Source organism: Tasmannia lanceolata, unplaced genomic scaffold, assembly GCF_043159265.1.
Source record: "Tasmannia lanceolata isolate RefF3 unplaced genomic scaffold, GAP_Taslan_0.1 ptg000003l, whole genome shotgun sequence".
NCBI classification, from domain to species: Eukaryota; Viridiplantae; Streptophyta; class Magnoliopsida; order Canellales; family Winteraceae; genus Tasmannia; species Tasmannia lanceolata.
The window spans coordinates 61,637,673-61,652,706 of NW_027518680.1; the positions used below are offsets into that span (position 1 = coordinate 61,637,673).

At 36.9% G+C, this 15,034-nt stretch overlaps 1 long non-coding RNA gene across 1 annotated transcript; it reads right to left on the minus strand.

The window, feature by feature from the left end:
* Positions 1 to 13,373: 13,373 nt before the first annotated feature.
* Positions 13,374 to 14,938, minus strand: LOC143858116 (uncharacterized). Its single transcript, XR_013238864.1, has 2 exons — positions 14,651 to 14,938; positions 13,374 to 14,389 (listed from the first exon to the last, which is right to left on the minus strand). It is a non-coding gene; the product is annotated as an uncharacterized LOC143858116 (long non-coding RNA).
* Positions 14,939 to 15,034: the final 96 nt, after the last annotated feature.

A 15,034-nucleotide genomic window follows, 5' to 3' on the forward strand; every position in this document is an offset into this window, starting at 1 on the left:
GATATCTGGACGGATATGAGTTAAATACATCACCCACCAATAATACTTCTAAATAGCTTTTTATTAGCCTTTGTCGTTCCATCATCCATGGTCAACTTCTCATTTGTGTTCATGGGAGTAGAAGCAACCTTACAATTCAGCATACTATACTTCTTAAGCAAGTCTAAAGCATACTTCTCTTGTGAAATAAAAATACCATTATCTGTTTGTTGAATTTAAAGACCAAGAAAATAATAAAACAACCCCAAATCTATCATATCAAATTCACGCATCATGTTGTCCTTGAATTCTCTAATAAGAATATTAGAGGAGCCCCCGTGTATATAATATCATCCACATAAATGCAAACAATGAACACATCATTACCTTTCACTTTTACATATAAGGTGGGATCACTTCCGCTCTGGTGAAAATTATTTTGATCGATGTAGGAGTCAAGTCTACTTTACCATGCTCTCGGTGCTTGCTTGAGACCGTTAAGAGCCTTGTTCAACCTGTAGACTTTCTTCTCTTTGCCATTGATAACAAATCCTTGTGGCTGATCAACATACACATCTTCATCCAAAGAACCATTTAAAAATGCAGACTTAACATCAAATTGGAAGATATTCCATCTCATTTGAACTGCTGAAGCCAAAATTATTCTAACGGTTTCGAATCTAGCAACGAGAGAAATTTTTTTCAAAATAATCAATTTCATGCTTTTATACATACCCTTTGACGACCAACCTTGCCTTATATTTTTGCACGCTTCCATCAGGATGATACTTTATCCCGTAGACCCATTTCACGCCAATAGCATCCTTGTCTGCTGGCAAGTCTAGAAGCTCACATGTGTTGTTCTTTTCAATGGCGATCATTTCCGCCTTCATGGAATTCTCCCACTCTTCTTTTTCACAAGCTGCATCATAACTTGTAGGTTCTGCAATCATAAGAGAAAAGGTGAATTCATAAATTTCTTGTAAAGAACGAAATTTCCTTGGTGGAGTTGTACTATCTTGGGATGATTCACCACTATTGCTGTCCGAATTGCTAAAACCTCTAGAAGAAGACTGGACGGATGTTGGACTCTACTGGAGAAATCTGAGGTGACACAACATCATCCACCTGTACTGATTCTATCATATCTTCTGCAAGGGGTAATTGCTTATTTTTTTCGCCATTCCATTGCCAAACACTGTTTTCACAAAAAATAATATCTCGGCGAATGATTAGCTTCTTGGTGATAGGATTATACAACCAATAACCTTTTGTTTCATCATTAAAACTAACAAAATTTCATTTCTCACTCTTTTTATCCAACTTAGCACGATCAGTAGAATCAATTAAGGCATATGCAATACAACTAAAAAATTTCTAAGCACTTACATATGGCTTGAATTTTCACCATGCTTCATAAGGTGTCACATTCCTTACTGCCTTTGTTGGAGATATATTGAGAAGATGTATTGATGTTGTCACTGCCTCAGCCCAAAAATCATTTGAAAGTTTCTTCTCATTTAGCATGCTTCGTGCCATTTCCAAAACGGTCCGATTTTTTCTTTCAACAATGCAGCTTCGTTCTGGAGTTTTTCTTGTTGTTAGCTGCTGCCATTTTCCTTGCAAAAGGAACTGAACTCATTAGACAAAAATTCCCCCCGGCCCCTTTGTCTGTTATGAGATTCTTGATTACACAGCCACTTTGTTTCTCTGCAAAAGCTTTGAATTCCTTAAATTTTCAAATGCCTCTGATTTCTGAACAAGAAAAACACCCAACTCATACGAGTAAAATCATCAGTAAATAATAGTAAATATTTACTCTTGTTCAAAGACAATGTAGTCATTGGTCGTCAAATATCCGCATGAACCAATTCCAAAGGCATCTTGGCTCTCAAAGCTTTCCCAACAGGAAAGGGCAGGTGATGTTGCTTTTCATAAACATAACTTTCACAAACACTATCAACACATATAATAAATGGCAACCCACACCATACTTTTCTGACTCAACAATTTCATCCCATTCAAATGCAAATGCCCATACCTCAAGTATCTGCATGAACCAATTCCAAAGGCATCCTGGCTCTCCAAGCTTTCCCAACCGGAAAGGGCAAGCGATGCTGGTTTCCATAAACATAACTTTCACAAACACTATCAACACAGATAATAGATGGCAGCCCACACCATACTTTTATGACTAAACAATTTCATCCCATTAAAATGCAAATGCCTATACCTCAAGTGCCAAAGCCTAGAGTTATTATTAACATTAGCAGCCAATGCACAATCATCCAAACATGATAGCTCAAGAGGGAACATTTTGTTTTCAGCCATGTGATCTTAATGATAGACTTCTCAGATTTTCTACTTTTAATTCCACACACATCATCATGAAACAAAACCAAATATCCTTTTTGTATCAACTGACCCACACTAAGCAAGTTATGTGCCAAACCAAGAATAAAGTAATCATCATGGATTATTCTTTCAATACCTAACTTAGTCTTAACTGCAATGGTCCCTTTACCTTCAATCTGAACTGACTTGCCATCACCAAGCCGAACTTGCAATTGAACTGACTTGTCAATAGTGCGGAAAAAATCATTCTGTCCAGTCATATGGTTGCTGCAACCATTATCTAAAAACCAGACATCAGTCTTACTTATATTAGGATTCAAATAAGTAAGAAGTAAACTACATTCCTCTTGATTTTCTTCAACAAAGTTGGCTTGTTGCTTTGCTTTTTCCAAGCAATTTGCTTCAATATGCCCATAGTTCTTGAAAAATAGCATTGCTTCCCTCTGTAGTTCTGCCTTCGGATGTTTGTCGCCATTTCCATGCCTTTGATGTCCCATATCAGTCATTCCTTGACCTCTTCCATTGTAATACCCGACCCCGCCTTGGGTCGGTGGTGCAGGCGCATCTTAGCCGATTGAGTGCTATCTTCCAATTATAATCAAAGTAATCGGATCATCCAAATCAACGGCTAAATTTAACATGAAAAGAGAGTTTTAGTTTTGTTATTTTAGTGTTGTTGATGTTGTTGTTATTAATATTAGGGATATTCTCCAAAGGAAATATATTGTTTAGGAGATTGTGTAAGTTGGGTTCTACTGATTGTGTGGACTTTAAAAAAAAGGAGATGCAAAACCAAATTTAGATTGTAATTTCTCTAAGTTGATCAGTATTAATTCCTATATTTTTGAGATTATAGATAAGTTGTTGTTGGTAGTGAAATGAAGTTTGTGTGGTTTATTAGGACTAGGATTCTATATAGGTTCCCTAATTCGAATATGCCAATTAAATGAAAGGTTAGCATCATCCTTAAATAAGGGCTGCTGTTAGTCTTTAATTTCAGTTTAAGTTTGGTATTCAATTTGATATATTCTATTTAAGAGGTCATTAGAAATGAGCCATGACTTAGTAGCTTCTAGATTTTCCTAAAGGCTCAAGTGAAAATGGAGTACCCTAAATATGGTAGTGTGAGAATGGAAGAAGCAGTTCTTTTATGTTGTTATTCCTAGCATGACATATCATATCACTAGTTGTAGGCATGGTTTTAAATTTCGGATTTCGGTCGGGACCGAAACCGAAATTTTCCGAAATTTCATTTTCGCCATTTGGTAATTTCGGTCCGAAATTTCATTTAAATGCCATTATTTTATTTTATTTTAAAAGTGTTACAAAATTTCGGCCGAAATTTCGAAAATTCAGTCCGGAATTTTGAACCAAATTACCAAAATTTGGACCGAAATTTCGGTTTTCGGTGGGGTCCAAAACAGTTACCAAAACCAAAATTTTAAACCATGGTTGTAGGTTCTGACTTTTGTAAAATCAAGTTGGTGTGGGCTGAATTATTATTGGACGGTTGGATTGGGTGAAATGGATGTGTTGCGAACAAGGTTAATAGTAGAGAGAGAGTTTAAGAGGCATGCATGGGTGTAGAATGGTGGGCCCTACCTAGGGGAGTAAATGGATATTCAAAAATTCGATTACCGTCTGCATCTGAATCCGTTTAAAGTGAATATTATCCGGATCCGTTTCAAGCGGATATTATCCGAATCCGTTTATGAGATATCCGGCTCTTAGCGGATGCGAATCTGGTAAATGGTATATCCGATCCGTTTAACATCCGAGTCCGAGAAGTAAATCCCTTTTATTTATTATTAATAATATCATTAATATTTATTTTTAGTAATGAGACACTATCTTTTGTTTCTAAAAGAAAAGTGAATTTTCTTTTTAGAAAAAAACAAAAACAAAAGGTGTTTTATGCAGGAAATGAAGTAATCTCTCATTTTAAGGGCATTCTTGAAGTTTGACATGGCTTCTTTATGAAGCAACAAATGTGGGTTGTAGGATGAAAGAGACAAATAGATGATGGTGATTGAATGAAGATGTCATAGTTTCTAGAGAATTCTAGAGCAAAAAGGCCATAACCATTGATGGTAAATGGACGACCATAGAAAGATAAAGTGATGCAATACAATGTTCGAATTTACCGGATAAATGGATACGGATAATATCCGAATTCGAACAATATCCGACGGATACGAATTCGGTAATAGATATTAAATATCCGTCAAATTCGAATCCGAATCCGAATTCAGATAGTGTATTCTGTAATCGAATTCGGATATAGCCATATCCGATTCGAATTCGATCCGTTTACACCCCTAGCCCAACCCATCAAAAGATGAGTTGATAAAATGGAAGGCAACATCCGTTTGGCTCGAGATGGTTGTACCTTCCTAACAAAACAAGAAGTGTGAAATGGTGGGCCCCATCACATAAGATGAGGTGTAAATGGTGGGCCATCCTCTTTGATATTGGTTTTGTAGAGAGTTAGTTTAGAAATTTCAATCGGTGGGATAGAATTTGGATTGGATTGTAAAGTTGCTAAATTGTACGTAGGGATGCTGACGAGAGTTGATTTTGTTGGATTTTGTTTAGTTGTTTGTGATTTAGAAGACAGATTAGGATATGCAAGGATTGTGTCTATAGAATATCTTCTTAGTTTTACACGATTTTATCAAAGCATAACCAAATCTCTTTTGAACTAAATTGGTTGTTCGGCTAAACTTCCCACAAGTCCTACTTTCTATCTAAATTGTGATCTGGAATTCTTTTGTTTTGGAAATTAAGAGTACGTGGCTGTTTTATAGGAAAGAGATCTTTAAGAGTCATGTAGCTATTTACTTGGAATATTTTGAGAGATCTTTGGTAATTAAATATAGCTTTTAAGGAGATGTTTTGGTATTAATTGTTGGGAAATGATATATCCGCCCCTTTTGATCACTAGGAACACCCCCTGTCAGTGCATCAGTGACTAAAGAGGGGCTGTTGTACTTGTGTCGGAAGAATCCAATGCCCCTGATTGCGACAAACACTGACAGGGGGTGTTCCTAGTGATCAAAAGGGGCAGATATATCACTTCCCTAATTGTTTTACAAGGAAGATATAATGGGTTCAAAGGGTAGAAACTGCTAACATTAGATGGGAGTTTTGGTCAAGGTAAAATCCTAATAATATTAAATTTACTTTTGATTTTCTAGTGTAATTGAAATAGGATTCCTATGTCATTGGAGGAAATTAGGATGGCAAGTTGGAAAGTATCTCACGAAATTACGAAAGATGGAGAGATTTTAGGAGAATGAAGAGGATAATTAAGAGGTTTACGTTGAGATTAGTTGGACGGTGGAGAGTTCTAGGGTATTGATTTAAAACAAGAGACCCTCCTTTTATGAGCCACGATCTCCACTTTCTTCCACCGTCCAACCAACCATGATAGCAGCCCCTAAAGCAAGTTCCATCGACCTTTGCCTTTGGTCGCAATGTAATTGACAAGGATGAAATCTTCTATGGTACGGTCCATGGTCCTCTCCTCAATTTCAACTTTTCTACATTTCGAGATGCCCCATGACCGTTCATTACTAGAGAGAGAGAGAGATATGGAGAAAGAGAAAGAAATGAAAAGAGAAGGAACGAAGGTGGAGATTTCCTCCGGAGATTTGGCAATCCGGAGTTGGGATTGCGTACAGAGGTAGGTGGAAATTTATGTTTTATAGCATTTAATTTCATGAAGGATTTATTTTCTACATCCTTTGAATGCAAGTAAATATTAGATTTAATAATTGTTTGGATATACAATATTAGATTAATTAGATCCTGCCGTTGTTTTATTTTATATGTTATATAAGCAAATATGTCAATTGGGTGTAAACAGTCTGTAAGCCCAATTGTTTCCACCTTGGCATTCCCATCGTATTTTGATGATTCCAATACACAAGTGATTTATGATCACTAATGTGTTTGATTGTCTAAGTTGTAGATCACATTGGTGCTAAGACAACATTGCTTTGATTGAGGCCAAGAAGATCTCATTGGACCACATCATGAAGGCCAAAGACATTGAAGTCCAAGACAAATGAAGACTTGAAGAATCCATTGAAGATCAAAGTTATATTAGATTGTATTAAGGTCCAATCCTAGTTTAGGATTTTGAAAGGCATAATTAAGTAATTAAACACACACCCTAAATATATAAGAGATTGTCTTTGTGGAGTTCCAACACCTTGGAACCCTCATAGCAATCCCAACTTGGTGTTAAGTTGGAAGCCTAAAAACAGAAGTGAAAATCAGCTCTTCATAGGCTTCTCGGAACTCCGAGAATTCTCGGAACTCCGAGAAATATTCTCGGAACTCCGAGAAATGGTCCAGTAGACTTTTTCCAACTTCTGTTAGTATTCCCGGAACTCCGAGATTTTTTCTCCGAACTCCGAGAAATATTCTCGGAACTCCGAGAACACTACAACGGTCGGATTTTTAGCCGTTGCGATTTTTCCTGGAATTACAACAATGCCATTGAACGGTCATATTTGATTTTTCCTATATATATGGGCATTCCAAATATTCAAATAATCAATCCTAACACTCTAAAACTTTATTTGAACATCCAAAGAGTGAATCAAACTTGATTATGCCTCTCATCCTCTAAAGCTTAGGATTTGGATCATAGGCTCAATTTGTACATCTTCTGCAATTCTTGTAAACCCTTGTGAGGGATTTTTTGTTCTTTCTTTCTTACTCAAAGAACTTGTATCGGGCGAGTGTTCGGAGAAGCGTAGCCCACTCTCCGTGGTGAAGATTGCCGCCAAGGTTAAAGGTAATCGGAATCTGTAATCGGCACCGATCTTCGCCGAAGTTAAGAAGATCGCATAGTGAAGCCATCAACGTGTTTGGTTGGTGGAGTGGAGTAGGCCTCGCGTTTTGAGGACCGAACCACTTTAAATCTCGGGTGCACTCTCTCTTGAACTCTTGCTCTTTATTTGCATTTGCACTTTAGATTTAACTTGTGTGGTTGAATTTTATTGTTGATCTCTTAATTTCCAAAATTGGGTTTGAGTTTTCAAAAGAGTTAAAACTTGTTAGAAACCTAATTAATTTTCACTCCTCTAAGTTAGCGTACTCGGGACTACCCTTGGATTTTCAGTTGGTATCAGAGCATAAGGCTCTTAAAAGATTTTTTTTTCTATAAATCTTTGGTAAATTTTTCTTTATAAATTTCAACAAGGAAAAGATCATAAGATCTTTGGCAACTTTCTAATTGTGAAATGGCGGATAGAAATGGAACCGGACTTTCGGAGGGCCATTCCACAACTAGACCTCCTTTCTTTAATGGGTCCAATTATGGACATTGGAAGACAAGGATGCGCATCTATCTTCTTTCGATAGATGTAGAGCTTTGGCACATTGTTGAAAATGGATACATGTTGCCTTCCAAACCATTTGAAGAATGGAATGTCGTAGAGAAAAGGCATGCAAATTTGAATTACAAAGCTATAAATTCTTTGTTTTGCGCCTTATCTACGGAGGAGTTTAATCGAGTTGCTCTTTTTTATTCCGCCAAGGTTATTTGGGATACACTTGTCGTTACCCATGAGGGCACATCTCAAGTTAAGGATTCTAAAATAAACTTGTTAAAGAGCAAATATGAAATGTTTAGAATGTATCAAAACGAAAGCATTTCCGAAATGTATACCCGTTTTTCTAAAATTTCTAATGAACTAGCAAATCTTGGTAAATCTTATCCTACTGATGAGCTTGTGAGTAAGTTGCTTAGGTCTCTTCCTCCATATTGGGATCCAAAGGTAACCGCCATACAAGAATCAAAGAATCTCAAGACGCTAACCATGGAGGAGCTTGTAGGATCTCTCATCACCCATGAGATGCTCCTCACTAGCCGACAAGAGGAGAAGAAGTCGAAAGAGAAAGAAAAAGAGAGTCGATCTCTAGCTCTAAAAGCCTCCAAAGCAAACTTATCATCATCTAGCGAGGCGGATAGCGATGAAGAAGAAGCATTAAACAAATTTAAAAGTTTATGGAGAAAGAAACATAAAAATGATAAAACGAAGAAGAAAGTGAAGTAGAAGGAGGAATAAGGTGCTATAATTGCAAGAAGGCCGAACACAAAAGACCGGATTGTCCACTTCTCAAGTCATCTTCCTCAAAGTACAAGGGAAAGAAGGATTGGAAGAAACATAAGGCTCTTGCCGCCGGATGGGATGCTACTAGCACATCGGGAAAGAGCTCAAGCGAAGGGGAAGAAAAGAAAGATGATCTTTGCTTCATGGCATTCACCCATGAAGATGAGGTAAACTCTAACCCCTCGTGTTATTCATCAAGTAGTGATAGTGAAAAAATATCTTATGATGAATTATGCTCAACCTTGCATTCTCAAATTTCTAAAAATAAAGTTCAAAAGAAATCTATTTCAAAATTAGTAAATGAACTTAATTTTTTGAGAAATGAATCATCTTCCAAATCTCAAGCACAACTTGAAAATTTTAATCTTGAGATTGAAACCCTTAAGGGTTGTTTGGATGAGAAAACTTGCCAAATTGCAAGACTCCAAGATGTGGCAAGCTCTTCCAAATCTTATGAAGATGAATTTAATGATTTTCTAAATCAAATAACCCATCTTCATAATGAAAATGAAAGGTTAAGATTTTGTCTCCATGGATTCTTAAATGGTGACAAAATTATTGACATAATCTTAAAGAAGACTAGTCAAAGACCTAAACATATATATGATAGGACTAGCGTATCTAACCCTCATGTTAGATGCCATTATTGTGGAATAAATGGTCATTACCAATTCCAATGTGCATCTAAGATTAGGGATAGTGTTGGAACCAAGAAATCTTAGGTTCCCAAAGCCCCCATATGATTTTCATCATATGTGCTTAGATTAGGGGCTTGCTCTAAAATTGAATATCTTTCTATGGATAATTAAAATATCCCCTCTTATGTTGAATAAAAATTCTAAATAGGGGGAGTTCTAGGTTTGTCTTTTTCCTTGAAAAAGGGGGAGCTTTAAATTGAATATTTCATCCATTTGTTTCTCTTTTACCCCAATCTTTTTTATTGATGCCAAAGGGGGAGATAATTCTAGTTTAAGGAAAATATGAATGCTTTTATTGGAAAATCTCTTGTGTTTGTCATCATCAAAAAGGGAGAGATTGTAAGCCCAATGGTTTCCACCTTGGCATTCCCATCTTATTTTGATGATTCCAATACACAAGTGATTTTCCAATAAAAGCATTCATATTTTCCTTAAACTAGAATTCTCTCCCCCTTTGCCATCAATCAAAAAGATTGGGGTAAAAGAGAAACAAATGGATGAAATATTCAATTTAAAGCTCCCCCTTTTTCATTCTAGTTTAAGGAAAATATGAATGCTTTTAGTGGAAAATCTCTTGTGCTTGTCATCATAAAAAAGGGGAAGATTGTAAGCCCAATGGTTTCCACCTTGGCATTCCCATCTTATTTTGATGATTCCAATACACAAGTGATTTATGATCACTAATGTGTTTGATTGTCTAAGTTGTAGATCACATTGGTGCTAAGACAACATTGCTTGGATTGAGGCCAAGAAGATCTCATTTGACCACATCATGAAGGCCAATGACATCGAAGTCCAAGACAAATGAAGACTTGAAGAATCCACTGAAGATCAAAGTTATATTAGATTGTATTAAGATCCAATCCTAGTTTAGGATTTTGAAAGGCATAATTAAGTAATTAAACACACACCCTAAATATATAAGAGATTGTCTTTGTGGAGTTCCAACACCTTGGTCCCAACTTGGTGTTAACTTGGAAGCCTAAAAACAGAAGTGAAAATCTGCTCTTCATAGGCTTCTCGGAACTCCGAGATAATTTCTCGGAACTCCGAGATAATTTCTCGGAACTCCGAGAAATGGTCCAGTAGACTTTTTCCAACTTCTGTTAGTATTCCCGGAACTCCGAGATTTTTTCTCGGAACTCCGAGAACACTACAACGTCGGATTTTTAGCCGTTGCGATTTTTCCTGGAATTACAACAATGCCATTGAACGGTCATATTTGGTTTTTCCTATATATATGGGCATTCCAAACATTTAAATAATCAATCCTAACACTCTAAAACTTTATTTGAACATCCAAAGAGTGAATCAAACTTGATTATGCCTCTCATCCTCTAAAGCTTAGGATTTGGATCATAGGCTCAATTTGTACATCTTCTGCAATTCTTGTAAACCCTTGTGAGGGATTTTTTGTTCTTTCTTTCTTACTCAAAGAACTTGTATCGGGCGAGTGTTCGGAGAAGCGTAGCCCACTCTCCGTGGTGAAGATTGCCGCCAAGGTTAAAGGTAATCGGAATCTGTAATCGGCACCGATCTTCGCCGAAGTTAAGAAGATCGCATAGTGAAGCCATCAACGTGTTTGGTTGGTGGAGTGGAGTAGGCCTCGCGTTTTGATGACCGAACCACTTTAAATCTCGGGTGCAGTCTCTCTTGAACTCTTGCTCTTTATTTGCATTTGCACTTTAGATTTAACTTGTGTGGTTGGATTTTATTGTTGATCTCTTAATTTCCAAAATTGGGTTTGAGTTTTCAAAAGAGTTAAAACTTGTTAGAAACCTAATTAATTTTCACTCCTCTAAGTTGTCGTACTCGGGACCACCCTTGGATTTTCACAGACTTATGTTTATGATTTGATGACGAACTAATTCAAAGTACCATATTATATTTTTCTGATTAAATGTTTATAGCATCTTGGTTATTATAACAACCAAGAAAAATGGAACTAAACAAGTAGCATCATTATCAAAACATGATATGGCACATTGGAGTTCTCTCTCTATAGTGAAAGAAATAATTGGGCACTTCTTGTTTCTATGATAATGGCCCTTCTATGTTTATATTTGACTCGTCCATGAAAGTTACAAACACTTTATTTTGATCCCTTTATGTTAATGTTAAAATATATGATTAAAAGAATGATAAGACATTTATGCAAAAGGAGGGTTATACATCATGGGCTTTCAAAAACATCATGCATAAGTTTGCAAACCAAGATCCTATGTTTATGGCATATCTGCATATTTTTTTGTGAAACAAGAAAGAAAATGATTTAAGGACTTATGCATCGCAAAGCACTATGGAATGTCACATAGCTATGAAAAGGGCGGGTTCATACTGTGTCATTAGGGTGTCACCCTTAAACCAAGAATATGGAATGTCATATAGCTATGAAAGGGCGAGTTCATACCGCGTCCTTAGGGTGGCACCCTTAAACCAAGAATATGGAATGCCGTATAGCTATGAAAAGGGTGGGTTCATTCCACGTCCTTAGAGTGGCACCCTTAAACCAATGATATGAGGGCTTGCTTAGAGTTCGCCTAAGTCGCTTCCGGTAAATCGGTTGGACTAAGCACCTCTTTCGCACACCGGTAAATCGGGTGGATTGGGTATGTTATGATGATTAGGATATGATGTGACCTTTTCGTACTACTGCCTTGATGAGCCTAAGCGTGGGTAGTGCGAGGGGTGGGTATTGGCATTCATACCTCTCGACTAAGAAAATAAGTTTTCATGCATAAAAAGAAAATAAGTTTTCTTGCACGCATTAATCATGACATTTTAAAGTGAAACTGGTAAAAGAGATACACTATACCTAGTAATGTTGCATAAAAGAAAACCCACCATAAGAAGTTAGTAATGCTATTATGTAATTCAATTTCGATAAGTATTAGTAAAGTTAATATTTCTGAAGACGATGAATTAGATTTTATATTATAACTTTTCTTTCATATTTTAGGCGATATAAAACTTTATTTTCCCTTCTGAGTTTCTGTGGTTGAAACTCACACCAAAAATATTTTCAGGGTGGAAACAACTTACAATAAAGACGATCAGGCTAAGGATGGAAACTTGTGAAAGAGCGACGTTCTAGAGATTCTATGGGTAGTTCCTTTATGTATTGAATTTAAAACTTGGAATCATCTCACTTTGTGTTTTCATGAGGAAACATTGAGACAAATTACTTTATTTGATGTTGGATATTGCTATTTCACCAAGATTTTTATATGTTAGTTAACGGGCCGAGCTTCGGGACTTCGAAATCTGGGTCGTTACATCCATGACCATGATAGCCAACTCTACCATAGCCACCTCTACCTTGGCCTCTTTCTGCTTGCCTTTGACCAGAAGAGCCTTCACTATTTTTTTCTTTGCTCGAGATCTCCACCTTAGATTGAAAAGCATGCTCAAGATTCTTCACCGTCGACCTATTCATTCTCTCTTCATGTGCTAAAAGAGAACCCATAAGTTCATTAAGAGAAAAACCAGATAAGTCCTTAGACTCTTCAATAGCTGTAATAACGTGATCAAATTTATTTGGAAGGCTTCTCAAAACTTTCTCTACAACTTTCTGATCCGAGACATTCTCTCCAAAAGTTTTCATCTGATTTATGATAACAAAAATTCTACGAAAGAAATCTTGAACAAACTCACCACCTTTCATAAAAAGTGTTTCAAATTTTCTACGAAGTGTTTGCAATTTTACCACGGTTACCTTGGAATCCCCATGAAACTCCTGCCTCAAGATGGTCCAAGCTTGTTTTGAACTAGTGGCATTGGCAATCCGTGGAAAAAATAGACTCCGCTACAACTTGTTGCAAAACAAGGAAAGCTTTCGCATCCTTTTTACGAAGCTCCCCCACATCTGTCGCGGTTTCTGCAAAACCATTCTCAACCAATTCCCATAGTTCTTGTGCAGTAAAAAAGGTCTCCATTTTAATACTTCAAAACTCATAATTTTCTCCGCTAAAGATAGGAATCAAGGATTGAGAGAGATTGAGGGTATTCATACCATTTGACATGATTGAAACTCACACAGAACTTTTATCAAACAAGTTGTGTGCAATGGAAACTTACCCAAAGAACTTTGCTACAACAAACAACCTCCACAAAGAGACACACCCAACTCCAACTGGACCTGGCTCTGATACCATAAAATGTTTAAAATTTGTAGTACTATGCTACAACAGAAATAGAGAAAACATATGGGAAATAGAAGAAAACAGAGAGAACTTTTCTACTGCTGAAAAAAGCAAATACAATTACATACATACTGACTCATCTGGACTGCATTTTAAAGAGGAAAAAGATGCACTACGTGGAGTTAGTTTCCACTTTTTTATGCCCATTACAAACCAAACACTAAACCACTAACCCATGACAACTCACCCACTAACCACTTCTACCATAAGCAGATATGACCCGGTCAACAATTTCACAAAATGAGGAGATGTGCATCATACTTCATCATTTGGGTTATAAGCAATCTAAGGTGGAATCTACCATGTGAATGGATCTCCATCAAGTACGCTCCTATGTGCATGAGAAGAAGTTCCACCATCAGATATCATTTCTTGGCAAAAATGAAATTATTTTCCATGGAATATTACCAGATTTAATGGTGAGGGAAGGTAGGAGCGGGAGACACCTCGGAGGGATTACTGATCAGATCGTGGACAAATAAACGGAAAAGTAAAACAAGAAGTAAACCACAGGATGTATACTGAGATTTTATTTGGTTCGGTCTAGATGACTACGTTTATGGACGAGAACAAGATCTTCAGTAGGGAAAGAAAAATACTTGGATGACAACGGGGCTAACTTACAAACCGGCAAACCATAGCCCTTTCTCTTGCTTCTCAATCAAGACTGTAAACAAGAGAAACCCAAGAAAACCCAAGACAAACCAAAGAGATAAGCCCTAGAAAATACTCCTCTCTCTCTCTCTCTCTCTCTGCTCACGCCCAAGCCCTCTTGTTGCCTCTTGTTGTATGAGAAAGAGGGATTTTATATCATAGGTTTTACAAAAACCTATAAAAATAAAGAGTTTCTATTTTAGTTTCCCATGAAAACTCACAACTAGGAGAACTGTGTAGGAAACCAGGCAACTTTCTCTCCTGCATTTTGCTTTTGTGCAGCTCCTCCTTTGAAGTAAATTTCTAGGGTTTTCTGGTCTCTTGCTTGCTTCAAGATGGTTCTTCAAAACGATATTGATCTGGCTGTAGAACTCTAGAAGAGGCACAAGCTCAAGCATTTAGTGCAGATGCCAAACTCCTTTTTCATGGATGTTAAGTACAAGGGATACTTAAACATTACCACTGTTTTGAAGTTGATTTGCAGGAACAAATAAAATAAAGTGCAAGCCAAACACAAATAAAGCACACAAGATTTACGTAGTTCACCACACTGCGTGTGGCTATTACATCTACGGGAGAAGACTTAAAATGATTTTATTATGTGGAAATTATAAAAATTACAAGAAGCACTCACCGGATTACAAAAGCCCAAAGCTTTCACCGGATCCTAGCGCAACGTTCCCTAGATAGCCATGCTTCAATCACCTTCTTCAACCTTCTTCACCAATAGAGACCACCAAAAGCCCTTCTTCAGTTTCCCTTTACCAAAAAGTGCGCAAGAAGAAAACCCTTTTCTTTTTCTCTTTCTATGTTGAAGATGTTTTTCCCTTGTATTTCCAAGTCGTATTCCAACTCAAGCTTTTCATTTTGAGTAACTTATCCGAATAACCAAAAGTCCCGTATGTTTTTCACTTATGCTCTGTTTAGTTACGTTTTTTTGAGTAAAATAACAGGGAATGTAATTCTCCTGATTACCCGAGGGGTGTTTGATAGGGATTTAGCAAAAATTGGAATTTTG